The sequence below is a fragment of the Gracilinanus agilis genome, chromosome 3, assembly GCF_016433145.1.
Source record: "Gracilinanus agilis isolate LMUSP501 chromosome 3, AgileGrace, whole genome shotgun sequence".
In the NCBI taxonomy this organism is placed as follows: domain Eukaryota; kingdom Metazoa; phylum Chordata; class Mammalia; order Didelphimorphia; family Didelphidae; genus Gracilinanus; species Gracilinanus agilis.
The window spans coordinates 453,053,223-453,069,980 of NC_058132.1; the positions used below are offsets into that span (position 1 = coordinate 453,053,223).

The window sequence follows — 16,758 nt, forward strand, 5'->3', positions numbered from 1 at the left end:
TGAAGCAAGTCAAACTTCTTATCTAGTTTCTGGATTGCATCATACATTGCCTAACATAATAAAAAAAAAATTAATGGCTCTTGTTTCAAAAGTACTGAAAAAGAAAATACCATTGGAACCAACATATTTTAAGCAAAACTATGAAAATTCATATTCAAGAGCTAACCTTATTATTAACTACTTTATTTCATAATCATGTTGATATTTAAAGGTGAAAAGGATCTCAGAAATGACCAATTCAAACCACTTCATTTTTACAGATGAAAAAAATTATGCATAGTAAAATAAAGTAACACATCCATAAACATCAATACAAGTGCCACCTGAAAACTCAGTTCACTACAAATTGATTTTGTCAAACATTAAAGAATTTTTGGGGGACAGCTAGGTGAAAACCAGGCCCAGAAATGGGAGGTCCTGGCTTTAAATCTGACCTCAGACATTTCCTAGCTGTGTGACCCTGGGTAAGTCACTTAACCACCATTGCCTAGGCTTTACCACTCTTTTACCTTAGAATACTGATTCTAAGACAGAAGGTAAAGGTTAAAAAAAAAAGAATTTCTTAATACTGGAGAATATTTTCTAACACCTATAACTATCAATTTCATGACTGAGTACTTTTATCTCTGAATGTTAAAACAATTATGTAGGTGTCTGAAGTCATAAGGTTTTAGTGTTGCCATAAAAATTTAACCCACCCTAACTCAATTTACCACTATCTATTTTGTTAGATCCCATAGATTCAAAGGTTAGGACTACCTGATAGAACTTATCTAATGCTACTATCCACTTCCTTTGTTCCTTCTAGACAGCACTGTATAGACCATATACAGTTTTATTATATCATATTAAAGGGATTTTCTTAATCTTTCCTTCTGTCTCCTTAAGAGGCATGAGAGCAGGATTTCCAAGTAGATCAGAACTGACAGGAGTCAGTGAGCCAGAACTGAAGATTCCATTGCCATGGAGACCAGGACTGAGGAGAGGAAGTGGCTGGCCCTCTGACAGGAAGTTAGTGGGGACAGTTGGTCACTGAGGACAGAAAGGAAGTAGCCATTGGCAGTGGGGTTCTTTTGCCTCTGGGATCTCTAGAGAGCAGAAGGTCTGTCTCTGAGACAAAGATCTGCTGGCAGTTGGCTACTGACAGTTGGGCTGCTATAGAAAATTGATTGAAGGAGTGAGTGGTGGCTATTTATTGTAAGGAGTTAGGTAGTTAGTGAATAATTTATAGAGTGGGTAAGATATGCCTGGTGTGCCAGGCAGAAGAAACTGTTCTGAGAAGACAGAGATAGTTTTATGAAAATTTTAGGTATTAGAAATTTTAGGTATATTTATAGGGTATAAGATTAATAATCTCTCTTTCCTCATTTCTATCTTTCTAATTGTATTTATTTTTCTAATTAAACAAAATTTCTGTTAAACTGCTCTCCTCACTTTGGTGAACTCCTTAGTTTAACCCTTACAATCATATATAGCTATATGTGCAAGTTTTATTCATTTTTACATGGTACACATGTATGGATTGTATATGCAATTGAATAAAACGCAGACACAAAGAAACAGGTACTTGAGGGAAAACTTGTGAATACTTGTCTAGTTCTGATTACTGTATAAATGGAGATTTTGAACCTTGGACTTCATCCCCCAGAAATCCCTTAGTATTTCCCCAAATTCCCTTTAATCTCTCCTGCGCTTCTATGTTTGTGTGGTCATGTTATTGTTTTATAAGTTCTGTAGCTCCTCCTCTTTCTCTTTTGCTTTCGTGAGTGGGCTGAATAGCTAGGTCTCTTACTTTAGTTATTATTAATAAAACTTTATTAAATATAATACTTAGTTATTGGATATTAATTAAAATCCACATTATTCTCAGGATATGGACTTTGAATAAAGGAAAGTCCACTTTTTCCTATCTAGAGTGGATCTATTAGTTCTTACCCAGACTCTGATCTTCTCTGGCTAGGAGAGTTCTGATAGATCAATGAAAATCTTGGGCAGAAATGGAGGTTTAGCTATGTCCTATAGCAAGCCAAAATGGCCTGGCCATCTTTCTCTAAAGAGATATAACATAAATTCTAAAGATCAACTGTTTCTGCATTTAATAATATCAATAGTAAATTTGAATAATGCTTTTTATACTATTATGCTATAAGAAATGACAAGATGGCTTCAGAAAAACCTAGGAAAGATTTATACAAATTCATGCAAAGTGAAGTGATCAGAATGAGGATGACATCATACAGAGTAAAAGCAATATTATAAGAATGATCAATAGGGAAAATTCTTAGCTACTCTGATCCAGACAACAATACAAGACAATTCCAAAGGACCAGTGACAAAAAATGCTCTGGGAGAAATAATGAACTCTCAATGCAGGTAGTTTATTTTCACTGTTTTATTTTATTTGTGTTTTCTTCGGTGTCATGGCTAATATTGGAAATATGTTTTACCTAACTAATATATAATTCAAATCAAAGTGCTTGCCTCTCAAGAAGAGGGAAGAGAAGGGAGAGAGAATTTTGAACTCATAATTTTTTTAAATGACTGTTAAAATTATTTTATGCTTAATTGGGAAATATTTAGCAAAATTTTTAAAAATGCATAGTTAAAAACAAATGGAACTTTTTAATTCTCCAAGAATTTAACATCTCATTTTTGTAGAGATATTTTTTGCACTCTTCAAATCTTAATGATATAGTGAATTTCCTTGTAATACATTAAAAATATCAGATACAATATAATTTTTATTTCTGAAATGAATAATCTTTTGAAAATTTTAATGGACCACTATTTTGCTTTAAGATGGTAAAATGACTTTCAAGTTGAGAGTTCTCTCTTACTTGCAAACTAAAATTGGTTAAAATCAGTAATTTTAAAGAATGGAACAAAAAAGAATAAATAAAATTTTAAGTATTTTAGCTGGAAAAGACTTTCAACAAAGACAGCTGTTAAAATGAAAAGGCAAAGTCTGACTGAAATATATAACGATTATTAATCCAAAGTGTTACTCTTAAATTATGCTGATTTAACTAGAAATTTTAAAAATGCACCATGTCTAGATAGAATGAAATTCTAATTAATAGTAAAATGCATGAGATATAGAATTTTTAAAAGTTTTAGAAATAGACTAGGATTCATAAATTTGATACCTGGCAATAGTTCAGGACTTCCATAAGTGTTTTTTGATAATCTCCTGTGTAGGAAGCTTCAGAGACAACACTACCCTGTTAATATTACAAAGGCAGACAGTTAATATTTGATAGAATAACAAATCAAATGAAGCACTGTATTTAACAAAACTGATTACTATGTCATACTGTACACTTCTGATAAGCAAAACCATGGACTTAAATTCCTTATCTTTAAGATGATAAATGTCTACTTGGCAATCAGTAATTTAAATTACTTACATATTCACAATCTGGTTCATATTCATATACAATACTTCCACTACTCTCATAATCAGGTTCTTGAGCATTCATCTAAGAAAAAAAGTATTAGAAAATTAAAAGAAAAGATCAAAGAAAGAGTTGAAGAAAAGTTCAGGACAACTGTAAGCTTTGAAGAAGCTCTGAGAAAGGCCTGTTTATAACATCAAATGGAAAAGACCCTGACTACTTCAAAAATACATGAAAAGGTATACTTGCAGAATTATTTTCTCATTTACACTATGATGGTTGAGTAGCAGACAACTTTTTTATATGAATTTAACTCCTTATGGACTTCAGAGTATTAACAAAACTAAATATAGCCAGAATGTATCTTAATCCTAAAATATTTCTACTAGTGACAAAGAACACACAGTCCATATTGGACATAATTTTAAGAAACAAATAACTCTGGGAGGAGGAAGGGAAGAGGGGAGGGAGGGAGCCAACATGAGTCATGTAACCATAGAAAAAACTCTGAATTAAATAAATAAATGAATAAATTTTTTAAAAAGAAACAAATCAAACAGCGCCACCCTGTGGACAAAAAAGAAAACAATTTGGATCCCTATTTATTAATTGGTATCCAAAAGTATACGTTAAGAATTCTTTTCTGCCAAGTATTAAAGACTCTAAAAAAAGGTGAAGCAAATGTATGTAACTACATTTCTTCTTAAATTATGTAAATAAAAATAACTGACCTAGCAATATTATATACCAAGTGAACAACTGGGATAAATTTAATAATATTTTAAAATAATAATCTAGTCTTAAAATTTCATAATGCTTTCACATAGAGTACTTCAAAAGCTCAAATACTTTATGTATCTCTTACACTTTAAAGTTTATAAAAAACCCTTGTTTACAATGGCTATGTGAAATAGTGTCAATTATCCCCTTACACAGAAGAAACTAATTCAGAGGGGGTAAAGTGGCCTGCTTGCATACAGTGACATAGTTGAAAAACAGCAGGAATCAGCACCTGAACTCAAAGTCTCCTGTCTCCAAATATAAGACTCTTTCCATCTTATTATCATATTGCTAAATCAGGAAGATGGGAAAAAGCATTGGACAAATATTCAGAAAAAACAAGTTCTAATTCCAGTTTTGACACTTAAAGAACTATCTGAACCAGCTGCTATACCCGTTTTCTCACCTGTAACACACCTGTCCTTCTGCTCACTGCACTGAGTTATTAGGAGGATTAAATGTGTGGTAAAGTGCTGTGTAAATTAAGTGTTAACATACAAATATTATTGTTGTTATAATTAGTTGACTCTTACAATAATCCCCTGAAGGCATTATCCTCATGTAACAAATGAGAAAACTAAAGCTCAGGCAAGCTTAACAATTTTCCCCAGGACCATTCAAAGTATTAAAAACTAGAAAGATAATGTAATTAAATCATTTCTGTTTAAACCACTATAACTGATGCTTGGTTATAACGGGACAAGAATGTAAAAAAACCAACCAAACAAACAAAAAAAAACAGAATAGACCATGGCAACCTATTAAAAATAAAGGAAGGATAATATTTGAATTCTGAATTACATACCATATTATTTTCCACTGAAGAAGCAACTCGTCTTCTTTTATGTAAAACTAGATACTCCATTTCCTCTGTGTTGTGACCATTTCTCTTAATTTCTGATGGATGTTTTATATGTGAAACTATTTGGTTGCCCAGTACTGATAAATGCTCACCTCCTGAAAAAATCAAGACAGAAAACTGATTTATATATTTACTACCTAAATCTGATTAGCTGAAGAAAATCTTCATAAAACTGTTTTAATCTTCATTAATTCATGTCCTCTAATTTCTAATATGTGACAAATTCAATTCAATCCATTAGACATTTATGAAGTTCCTACTATACAGCAGGCCAAGAAAAAAATCTAAATAGCGCTGGCTTTCAAAGGGTTTCCATTCTCTTGGAAAGAAACACATATTCAAAAATGTAAAGAGCAATGTGCATACAAAACAAATTTTAAAAGGAATTTTAGGAAGGCACTCACAAAATTGGGAAAGGCTTATTTGAAGAAATGGCACTTGAACTTGAAAGGAATCCTGGGGTTCCAAGTTGTAAAGGAGGGATACAGAGAGAAAGCATCCTAGGCTTGAGGGATAAGGGGAAATGCTGAGGTTAACAGGAACAGAAAATGGAGTGTCATGGAGAGAGATCAGAAAGCAGGCCAATTTGGCTAGAATGTGATTATAAACTGGGTTTTGGAATAGTTTGCAAGTTTCCCTCTTCCTTTCTCATATTCTCAAAATAAATGGCTTCACTGTGCACCCCATTTACTGTCAAGTTGGAAAAATAGGCATATGAGTCAGTTGCTGCTGATATTTTTCCAACCACTCTTTCTTAAGCAGTAATAATGACCTGGATTTTTCCTCACCACTTGTTAAAATCCCCTCCCCTTTCAGGTATCTTGAGAAATTAGTTCCTTAAAACTGTGTCACTTAAGGACAATTTTGAGGGATTTATAGTAAAGAACGCTACCCACATTCAGAGGAAGGACTGCAGGAGAGGAAACATATAAGAAAAACAACTGCTTGAACGCATGGGTCGGGGTGGACATGATTGAGGATGTGGACTCGAAACTACCACACCAATGCAACTACCAACAATTTGGAAATAGGTCTTGATCAAGGACACATGATAAAACCAGTGGAAATGTGTGTCGGCCATGGGTGGGGGAAATGCGGGGGCGGGGGGGGAAGGGGAAAGTTCAGGAGCATGAATCATGTAACCATGTTAAAAATGAATATTAATAAATGTTTAAATTTAAAAAAAAAACTGTGTCATTTACATCATGAACCTCTTCTGAGTACAACTGGTCTGGCTGACCTTTTCTCTCCCACCATAACCCCACCTTTTTTTGGTTTGCTTTTGAGTTTTGGTTTTGTTTTGTTTTTTAGATACAATTTCTATTTCTTGTACTAGATCTAGGCTAGAATCCAAATATCCACTTTCATGGATGGAAAAAATAGCTAATGAAATCTTGACAAATATTATAAGTTTTCATTTCAAGAAGGATGAGGACTAAAAAGACTCACCAGATATGGCAATTACAAAATCACTGGTAACTTTGGAGAGAATAATTCCAATTGAATAATTATGTCAGAAGCTAGGCTATGAGAAAACAGATTGACCTTTGAAGGATGTGCTTCTCCTTCCAAAATCTGACCAGGAAAGACTGTAAAAGTCATAGGCTGGCAGAAATGTTTGGCTTGATGATAATACATATATAAAACTGCTTACCATCTCCAAAAGGGAGGAAAGGGAGTGAGTGAGATAATTTGGATCTTATAATTTCAGAAAATGTATGCTGAAAACTATTATTATATGTAATTGGGAAGATAAAATATCTTTAAAAAAAAAGAACTGGAGCAAGGAAAAAAAAAAACAAAATCAAATGTCTTGCTTGCTTGTATCTGCAATCCCAGTAGTTTAGTAAAGAGTCTCACCCATAAGTGCTTAATGATTTTATCATTCATGACAGGCCCAATGGATATTAAGGTAAGATCTTCCTGGTACCACCTCACCTTAGGCTCTCCTGCATTTTGTGGTATCTGTCCCAGGCTCTGGAATTGATAAGAAACAATATAGTATAATGGAGAGGGCACTATACTTAGGAGTCTGGAAGACCAGAATTCCAATGTTGCTTCAAACACTTACTGTGTCACCCTAGGCAAGAAACTAAACCTTCTCAAGGCCTTAGTTTTCCTCATCTATAAAATCAAGATAATGAAAGATTGTAAGAATCAAATGAGATAATACCTTTAAAGTGCTTTTCAAAAATCTCAAAGTGCTAAATTAAGTGTTAGTTATTTTATAGTTTTGAAAGAAGTGGACTTCAGGAACCTCTATGTGGCATTGGTGATTTTGAAAGAGGGGAAAAGAGAAAAGCTCATGAGTACCCTGAACATAGGAAGAAGACTCACCAAGAGTGAACCATTTGGAACTTAGATATGGCTAAATAATAATTCATTTTAAACATCTATGACAGGTTTTTAGAAGACTGTAAACATTCAATTTGAGTCCAAACTATAGCAGAGAAGGAAAAAAAGCAAATATAATTTTAGGCTAATTCATAGAACATTTAGATTTGGAGAAGTGTTCATTCTTCTGTAATCTCCTGTGGTCAGACCACATCTGTTCTGTGCTCCGGTCTGGGGACTACATTTTGGGATAGGACAGGCATTATTAAGATGGAACATATTAAGAAGAGGACAGCTAAGATCTTAAAAGAAGAGAAACAATGCTACATGAAAACTGGTTGTAAGAAATAGATAGGGAACTATTTCATATTGGAGAAACAAAGACTTAGGAGAGAAGTATTAGCTATCTATCTTCAAGTATTTTAAGAGTAATAATGGAGATTGGACATAGAGAACGAAAAGGTAGAAGATGTAGGGAGCTATACTGACTATCGAAATTGCACACTATTTCAGAAACCTATCTTTTTAATGTTAATATTCTTCTGGTCATGCTACAGGGATACAAATTACACCAACATCTCAGATAAGTAAAAATTGCAGGTGATTTTTAAAAGTGACAAAAAGAACTTTGGTAAGGTATTTAAAAAGCTACCATTGCAAAAGATGACTTTTATTTAAGAAGTAGCATAAAATGCTTCACCAATGATGAATGATCAAAAAAAGAATATGGGTCAGTTTCAGATATAGAGACAGGATAATATTTGGAAAACTATACCCTAAAGAAATTAAAGCATCAAGAGGAAGGTCTCTCACATACCAATGTCCCTGTAGAGAGGACACAGACCAAAAAAAAAAAAAAGCACAAGATGAGAAGGCACTCCACAGAATACAGTGGGTGGAGTTGTGATCTGACCCTAATAAAGGGAGTATCCACACAGATAAGAATACACATTTATCAAAGTACCAAAACAAAGCAAATATCACCTTGTAATAAATTAGTAAAGAGCATGAAAATCAAGGTAATATTGAAAATGGTGCGCACATTATTTCATTTCTATAGACTTCAATTACTTTGCCTGTAAAAATGAAGAGATTGAGCTGGATGATCACTAATGCTCTTTCATGCTCTAAAATTTTATGATTCTATGATTTAAATGAGAAAATGCTGACCAGTAACAAAATTTCTTATAGGAAATTTAGACATAATGACCAAATAGGATTTGAGACAAGGAAGTGATGGTCATTACCATTACCTTGAGAATCTGCTTTTAGAGTCAACATGCCTTTTGCAGAATGTCTTTCATCATGATTTTTTGTTTCAGAATTTTCTATTACAATAGATTCATCCTTCTTCTCCCTATTTATTGTAACAATCTAAGACTAAATAGAAACAAAGAAGTTTCGATGCCACATTAACTAAAATGATTTATTCAACAATTATAGGGCTACAATTCCTTGCTGAGTTATAGATCATTAACAAATTTATCTTACAATAAATATTTATTAAGTACATTTTATACAGTTTTCATTACTTCACATTGTCACTGAATATATTTTAATGCTACTTATGAAAACAATGATAAATTTTAGGAATAAGTGGTGAGACAGTAATGGTAAAATACTCAATATCATAGCATCTTAACATTTTGACTTTAAAAACACTCAGAGACCAAACCCTGTCTGTACTTGTTGCTCTTACTTCCTTTCCTCTTACTCAATTCTGAAAACCTTGAAGTCTGGTTTCCAACCATATTACCATTTACAGTAATTCTGTAAACAATTAGGAACTATTCCCAAGAAATGACTTAGCTGTGCACAGCCTTTGACCCAGACATACCACTCACTACCAGTCTAGTAGTGACTCCTAGACTCCTAGGAGATCAAAGAGGTAAAGGTCATTTATATAGAAAAATATTTATACCAATCAACACTCAAGTGAAACTGGTCTCTCTAAAAGTATCAATGAGCAATTAATTGCTATATATCTGATGGCCTTTTCTCAATTTTCATCTTTAACCTTTCAGCAGCATTTGATACTCTTGATATTCCCTCCTCTTCTCTAGGTTTTCTAAAGTTATCATTTCTCCTCCTACCTGGCACTTCTTCTTTCTTAGGTCCCTTCTGGATCTTTCCCCCTAATTATAGATATTCCCCAAGGCTCTTACCTGAGCCCTCTTCTCTTCTCTCTCTATACTTTTTCTATGAGTGATCTCAGCAGCTCCCATGGGCTCAATTATCATCTCTAAGCAGATGGTTTCCAGATCTATATTATATATTCAGACCTAGTTGGGATTAAATAGCAAGAAGAGGCAGAGAGAAAATACAAATTTACAGGATGGCCAGAGACCTAATTCTGCCAAATCATTCTAGGAACATTTAAGGGCAGAAGTAGAATAGGACAATAGAGACAAAAAATGGACAAGATCTGTCAAGATTTCTTTAGTAAATAATTTTCACCATCAATAATTGTGAAGCCACCACATTTGAACATCATAGTCCCTGGAGTTCTGCATAAGGAAGTAAAAACTGCATAGAAGAAAACAATAAGAAGAATAATTAGAACAGATCAAATACAGTAGAGCCCACTTTTCCAAAGTTCTAATATCTGAGTTTCAGTTATCCAAGGCACCAGCCCATCCACTAGGGCAACATTCTACTCTTGGCAGAGGTCTCTTTTGCTTTCACTTTTTTCCACTTTCAATTTTATGGGAAGTTATGTGGGGAGGGGAATAGTAGGCCATGGAGCCCCTAGCTGAGGGGAAGGATCAGATCAGAGAGAGAGCATATCTATATGAGGTCAGAAGATGCTCACTTATAGCTATGGTTTCAGTCATCCATCATAAGTCTTAGTACATATCCCCTGAGGAACTGTGTGTGTGTGTGTGTGTGTGTGTGTGTGTGTGTAGCATATACTAGAGGCAGCATAATCAAGGCCTATAGAATTCTCAAGATTTCTGAAACAGAAAACAATACCAAACAACTAGAAAAAATTATGCATATCATTAATATCAAAAAAGAAGTCATAAGGGTATTGACAACTATTGACCCATGTCTATTTTTCATCTCTTAAAAAATCTTTATAAGAATAATTTATACATATCTGGATAGTGTTCTTGAAAACATGAGAAAGAAAAAAACTAGGCTTTCATAATTATTCATAACATGGGCTTGCAGAGTAGTCAAAGAGTCACGTGTCTGGATTTGCCAGCATTGGGGGCACTATGTTACCACAGAAGCAAGGAGATAGGACATGTATGGAGGTACCAGAAGCTGGAGAGTCTCTTGACTCCCATCCCTCCCAATGGTCTCACTTCCTGGATTCCAATCCAGTGTGGTCCCCTCCACAGCTTGCCAGAGATGGCTACATAACTAAGCAGGCACTGGGACTGATCAGAGAGTGAGCCACTGGGAGGGATGGGAGCCAAGAGGCTCTCCAGCTTCTGGTGCTGCCTTTCCAATCTTCCCATTAAGCCCTTCCCGTGGATCCTTCCATTGGTCTCCTGCCTCCATGCATGTCCAGGCTCCTGGCTTCTGTAGCAGCATGGCACCACCCCCAGTGCTGGCAAATCCAGACACACGTGACTCTGTACCTACTCTGTCCATCCACTGGGGTGAATCTTCCAGGACTGGAATGGATTGGAGGTCCCCCAGATATTTAATTCATGTACTCCAGAACACTGTAGAATGTCCTACATACAATTAATAACCACTCAAGAGAGTCAAAGTATTTACTAAGGAAAAAAACAAATGGATGAATGACCAACTGGTCAACTGGAGGGATAGCCCAATGATCTGGCCCATCAGCATTATCATCTTGAAAAGATACCACAGGGGACATTGAACCAGTCCCAAGACTGAATAGGAAGAAGAGAGAAAGTTGGACTACATTTGGGAAATTACAAAGAATTTTCAGTGACCTCAATCTTCCACCTGAAACAAAATCTCATCATTTTAACACTAACATTCTTCCTGTGATACTATATGAATAGTAGAACCAGCATACTCCCTGAAAAATCAGAATTGTTGGTCATCCAAAAAGCAATGGGAAGATAAAATATATGGAAAGGATAAATAAACCACAGCATACTTACTCTGAACAAGAGGCAGCATTATGCAGTGGATAGAACACTGGATTTGGAATCAAGGCACACAAATTCAAGTCTGCTACTTTCCTTGTGCATGATTACTTTTCTGAAAAGGGTTGGACTGCACGAATCAGGTGACACTTTTTTTTTTTAACCTTTCTAGTGTATCCCAAGCAATTAGCATAGTGACTGAAACATAAAGGACCTTAATCAATACTTGCTGACTTGTGTATTTCAGCATGATGGGGCTCCTTTGTCAGCTTAAGAGTATTTTATACATCTAGAAAAAAATTATTTTTTGGTTTTTGTTTGTATCTCTAGCACTGAGTGGCACATAATATAAATGTCACATAACCAGTTTGCAACACTCAAGTGTGGCTCTCACGAGTTTAAAATATACCTGGGAAATATTTAACAAATACAAAAGAGAACATGTTAATGTGGTTTCCTAAGTACACAAGCAGTGCATATGTAAGGTTTAATGGCTCCTGTTTCAATCTGTGTTTTATATCACTGGATTAGATAATCAACTCTATTAATGGCTAGAATTCATATAATTTTTTATGTATCCCCAGCGTTTTGCACAGTGACTTGCACAGAGTAGATGACTACTAAATGTTTGTGGGCTTAATTTCAACATGAATTTACTCTGTCACTCTATTCTATCTTAGGCATCTTAAAACTTTTTTTGGTCATTATTATACTAGACAGTAGCACTGTGTCTGGAACTACTCTGTTAGTAAATGCTTGTTGATCTGTGTATTTAAACACGATGCTATTTTATTTTAGGTATATAAAACCTTTTTTTTTTTGTGGCCTTTCTTATTAACTCCAGCGATTAGCACAGTTTCCAGTTCGTTGCAGGTGCTTGATAATGGTGGTTGACTTAAGTGCATTTCATGATCAGTTTCCTCTGCCACCCTATTGTATTTTATGCATCTAGAAACTATTTTTAGGGGTTTGAGTGGTTTCTTGGTGTCCCCAGTACCTAGAACTTACTAAATAAAAGTTTATTAACTTGGCTGATTCTGAAAAAGTTCCCAAGCTGCCAACTGGGGTCCATGACACACAAACGGGTACAGAGGCACTTTTGGACAAATCTCCTTCCTGGACTTTCACTGGTGACCTCGGTTCCGCGGGAGTTTTTCTGCCCCGGGGGCCCAGGCAGAGACTACTCTAGATCGTTTAGTGAATAGGAAGCAGGAGCTGTTCCGGTTGCATGAAGCACATGAATGGACAAAACTAGTATCTGTCGCTCCTACAGCTGGACAGGCCCTTTTCTGGTCACTACCACTTACTAGTTTAACCCAACCTCCAGCTTCCTATGGCCGCGAGGAGATGCAAAGGTTTTGACTCCGCGGGCGCGAAATGCCTCAGGAGAGCACTGAGCGCGCACGCGCACTTCTATCTCCTTCTCCTCCTGTCCTGGCCTCTCTTCCGGGTCTCACCCACTCCTGACTCCAGTGCAACCTAAGAAGTCCCAGGGTTTGGGCTTTGGCCTTGGGGGAGTGGGAGGAGAGGGGATGAAGAGGGAGGACTAGAAAGCTGAACAGAGAAACCCTGTCCCTGAGTAACCCAACAAGAAGCAACTGACCGTACTCCGGATCAATCAGTGGCCGTGACACACCCCCTTTCGCTGACTGGCCAATCCAGAGTGGCTCCGAGAAAAGGGGCGGGATATGGCGAACCTCTTTCTAAGCGTTTCCCTAAGGCCTTTGAGAACGAAGGTGGAGCATTTTCCTTCCTTCTCCTACACCAAAGGCTGCTACAGCCGGAAAGGAGAAAAACACCCTCCCCTCCCAAATAAGACGTCTGCCACGCTACTTTACCTTGCTCGTCAAACATGTCGAGACGTTGGCACCGGGTATTCTGCCCCTCCGGCTCGGCCTCTGCGCTACCCTGGGCTCGGGTTTCCGTTGGCATAGGTGGGTGGGGCTGGAAGATGCCGTTGAAACGGAAGGGGCTAGACGTGAGCACCTAACTCTTTAAATTTCTGCGGCTGCGCAGTGGGACCAGTGCAAAGGAGACCTCCGGGCACAGGCAGAAGCCAAAACGGAAAGTCTCTTGGTTTCTTACTGTGAAGGATTTTGTAGGGTTCCTTTCAAATTACTAGCGTTTATAGACATTGATTAACCTACACATGTCCTTTTTCCACCCCAAGGAGAACTAGTGGTCGAGCAACTTTCCTCCTTAAGCCAAAACGGAAAGTCTCTTGGTTTCTTACTGTGAAGGATTTAGTAGGGTTCCTTTCAAATTACTAGCGTTTATAGACATTGATTAACCTACACACGTCCTTTTTCCACCCCAAGGAGAACTAGTGGTCGAGCAACTTTCCTCCTTTTCCATCCATACTGACATTCCCAGAAATAGAAAGAAGGGAATTCACATAAGGGATGCAGGATTTCAACCACTTTTCTTTGGAATACCATAGGAATGTGGTCCTCGAGAAAAAACTCAAGAAACACTCAAAAAAAAATTCCACTGGTAATATATTCATGTAGCTAAATGGTACAGTAGGTAGAGCACTGGGTCTGGAAGACTTGAGTTTAAATTCGATCTCAGAGACTGTGTGACCCTGATCAAGTTAACTTCTACTTCTGTTTCATCAAGGTAATGTCGAAGATCAAATGAGATAACTGTAAAGCGTTTAACCCTGTCTACAAGCACTATATACATGTTAGCGATTATTATTGTGATGTATGACCATCCTTGAAACCACCGTGTTTGTCAGCCAAGTAAACACAAAGATATACTGCCCCCAAACTTGATAATTCATGATTCCCAACAAACTTTTAATAAGTACCTAGTATGTAAAAAAAAAAATCTGAACGAACAATCTACTCCCCAGAGTGATGGGAAAAAAGGGGGGGAAAGGGGGGGAAATAAGTTTGACTATGGTGTTTATACCTTTGGCAGTAGCTAGATGCATGACTGATGAAAAAGTAGAAGTCAATTATCTTCCTGGTTTTGCCATTAAATGTGGTCACAGCAGTCTCTCTGGATCTTAATTTCTTTAAGTGTAAGGCACTGTACTAACTAATGAAAATACAAAGAATCAAAAGTCTCTGCCCTTGAGAAGTTATTCTACTTTCAGGGTCAATAAATCTTTATTATGCTCCTATGGTATGGCAGGCACTCCCAGCTTTGAAGATACAAAGAAAGTCACAAGACAATCCTGGCCTTCAAGGAGCTCACAATCTAATGCACATAAGAAGCTGAAAACTGATGTGGAGGGAAGAACAAATTAAGGTACCAGGTTTGGGCTCATGATGAAGTCCTGAGCCCTGGTGAGAAATTGTAGGAAGAAATATGAATTATAAAGTTGGTTTTTATTTCTTTTGTTTGTTCATTGTAAGGAAAAACACTTTTCCCATTTACTGATAAATGCCTCTTTTCAGTTTCTCTATCAGAGTTTGTGTAAAGATGTGAAGCAGTTAGATCCATCAGGCTCACTCTTTTGGATCTTTTTCCTTTTCTCTGGAGCACTGTTCACCATGACTCCTATCCTCATTTCCCCTGGCTACATATTCTTAAAGCTTCTTCCTTCCAGGAAGGCATGAAGGATTGATAATTGCTGAAAGTGTAGTCCATTTCCAAAGGAATTTGAATTTTATATTAGCCTTAAGGTAAGGAGAGCTAGTTTTACAAAAGCAATTCAAGCCTATTCCAGGGGGTGGATTCACCCAGAGAGTAAGAATGTTAGCTTATTTGTTAACATGGAGCCTTCACTGAAAAGCCTGAATTAGATTTAGGTAAACTAGGATGTTACCTGTGGTACAACAGACTGGAGAATATAATGTTGTATACTTTTAAAAGTAAAAATAGTAATTATATGTTTGATATAGTTATATGTTTTGATTGCTATGGTTGATAGAGCTGATGTAGTGCTGTGCCTTGAGCCAGGAAGAGCTTAAGTTCAAATTTGGCCTCAGACATTTCATCAGACATACAGTGTTGTGTGTCCCTGGACAAGTCAAGTAACCCTGTTTGCCTCAATTTCCTCATCTTATTAGGGAGGTTGGAATGATGAGGTGAATGCCGTTGCACCCTCCTTAAATGGTAGAGAATCTGGGAGCGGTTGTTATATCCTTCCTCCACCTTCTCCAATCAGAGCGAGGGAGAAGCCGCAGAAGCAGGGGATGCTAGTTTCAGAGTTGGTATTATCTTGCAGAATGATGAGTTTCTATAGATCTTGAAGTTCAGGAGAGCTGTTGGATGGGAAATGATGTTTATAAAGTGAGGAATTTGGGCCCAAAGTCCTATCCAATTGGAAAATGTTCTGCTCCTAGAGTCAGAAAAGTATAAGCCATAAATAAAACAAGAATCAGAATCTGAGGAAGAAACAAGAGAAAGAAAAAAAAAATGAAACCATGGAAGAAGAGGATGAGCCAGAGCAAAAACTCTGGTTTAAACCAACATGGGGGCCCATCAGTTCTGCTCCCATCAGTTTTATGTGCTAACTGCTATCCAATGCCTAGTTCTCCTAGGCATGAATCTCCTTATGGTAGCATTTCCTCACGAAAACTCACCTGATCAACAGCAACTGATAAACATAGTATTAAATCTTAAGCTCTTTTTGCAGTAGTTCAGGTCGACCTATTTCTGTAAAGAAAAAGAAGCTTCCTGTAGAGAGGTGTCTTCAACAAATTTGAAGATGAAAAGAGTGATGATATAATCCTAGAAAAGAACACTAGTGCTTGCATATATAAACTAAAATTGGAACAATACAGAGAAAATTAACATGGTCCTTGTGCATGGATGACATGTAAATTCATAAAGCAATCCATATTTTTAGAGAATTTGGATCAAAAAATAAAATAATAAATTCAAAAAAAAAAAGGGAAAGGAAATCAGTTCCCTTAGCAGTAGTGTCAAACTTAAATAGAAATGAGGATCATTAAACTAATCATATGGGCCACATATTGGCTTAGAAAACCACATATTGATATTATTTTTGTTCTATTGTAACTTTATTTTGTTAAATGTTTCCCAATTACATTTTAATCTGGTTCTGGTCACACTGGCATAAGGCTATGTTTTAATCCTTCTGCCTTATGTTATAGTAAAAAGAGATAACATTTCCACCATAGGCAAGTTAACACAAAAGAAAAGCACAAACATATTAAAAGTCATCAAGAAAACCCTAGCAATTAAACCCAATCTCTTATATCTCATTCTGGTATAGATTCTACATAAATAGAATGTTGAATTAGACTAAACATATTAATAAGACAATCATAGATGAAGAAGCCTTATTGGTTGATTTTGTTTGTTCTAGGTTCTTAGTCCTTAGTTCACTATA

At 36.3% G+C, this 16,758-nt stretch overlaps 1 non-coding gene across 1 annotated transcript; it reads left to right on the forward strand.

Annotated features, from left to right (window-relative positions):
- Positions 1-16,145: 16,145 nt before the first annotated feature.
- LOC123243378 lies at positions 16,146-16,249 on the forward strand. Its single transcript, XR_006505920.1, has one exon. It is a non-coding gene; the product is annotated as a U6 spliceosomal RNA (small nuclear RNA).
- The last annotated feature ends 509 nt before the right edge of the window (positions 16,250-16,758 follow it).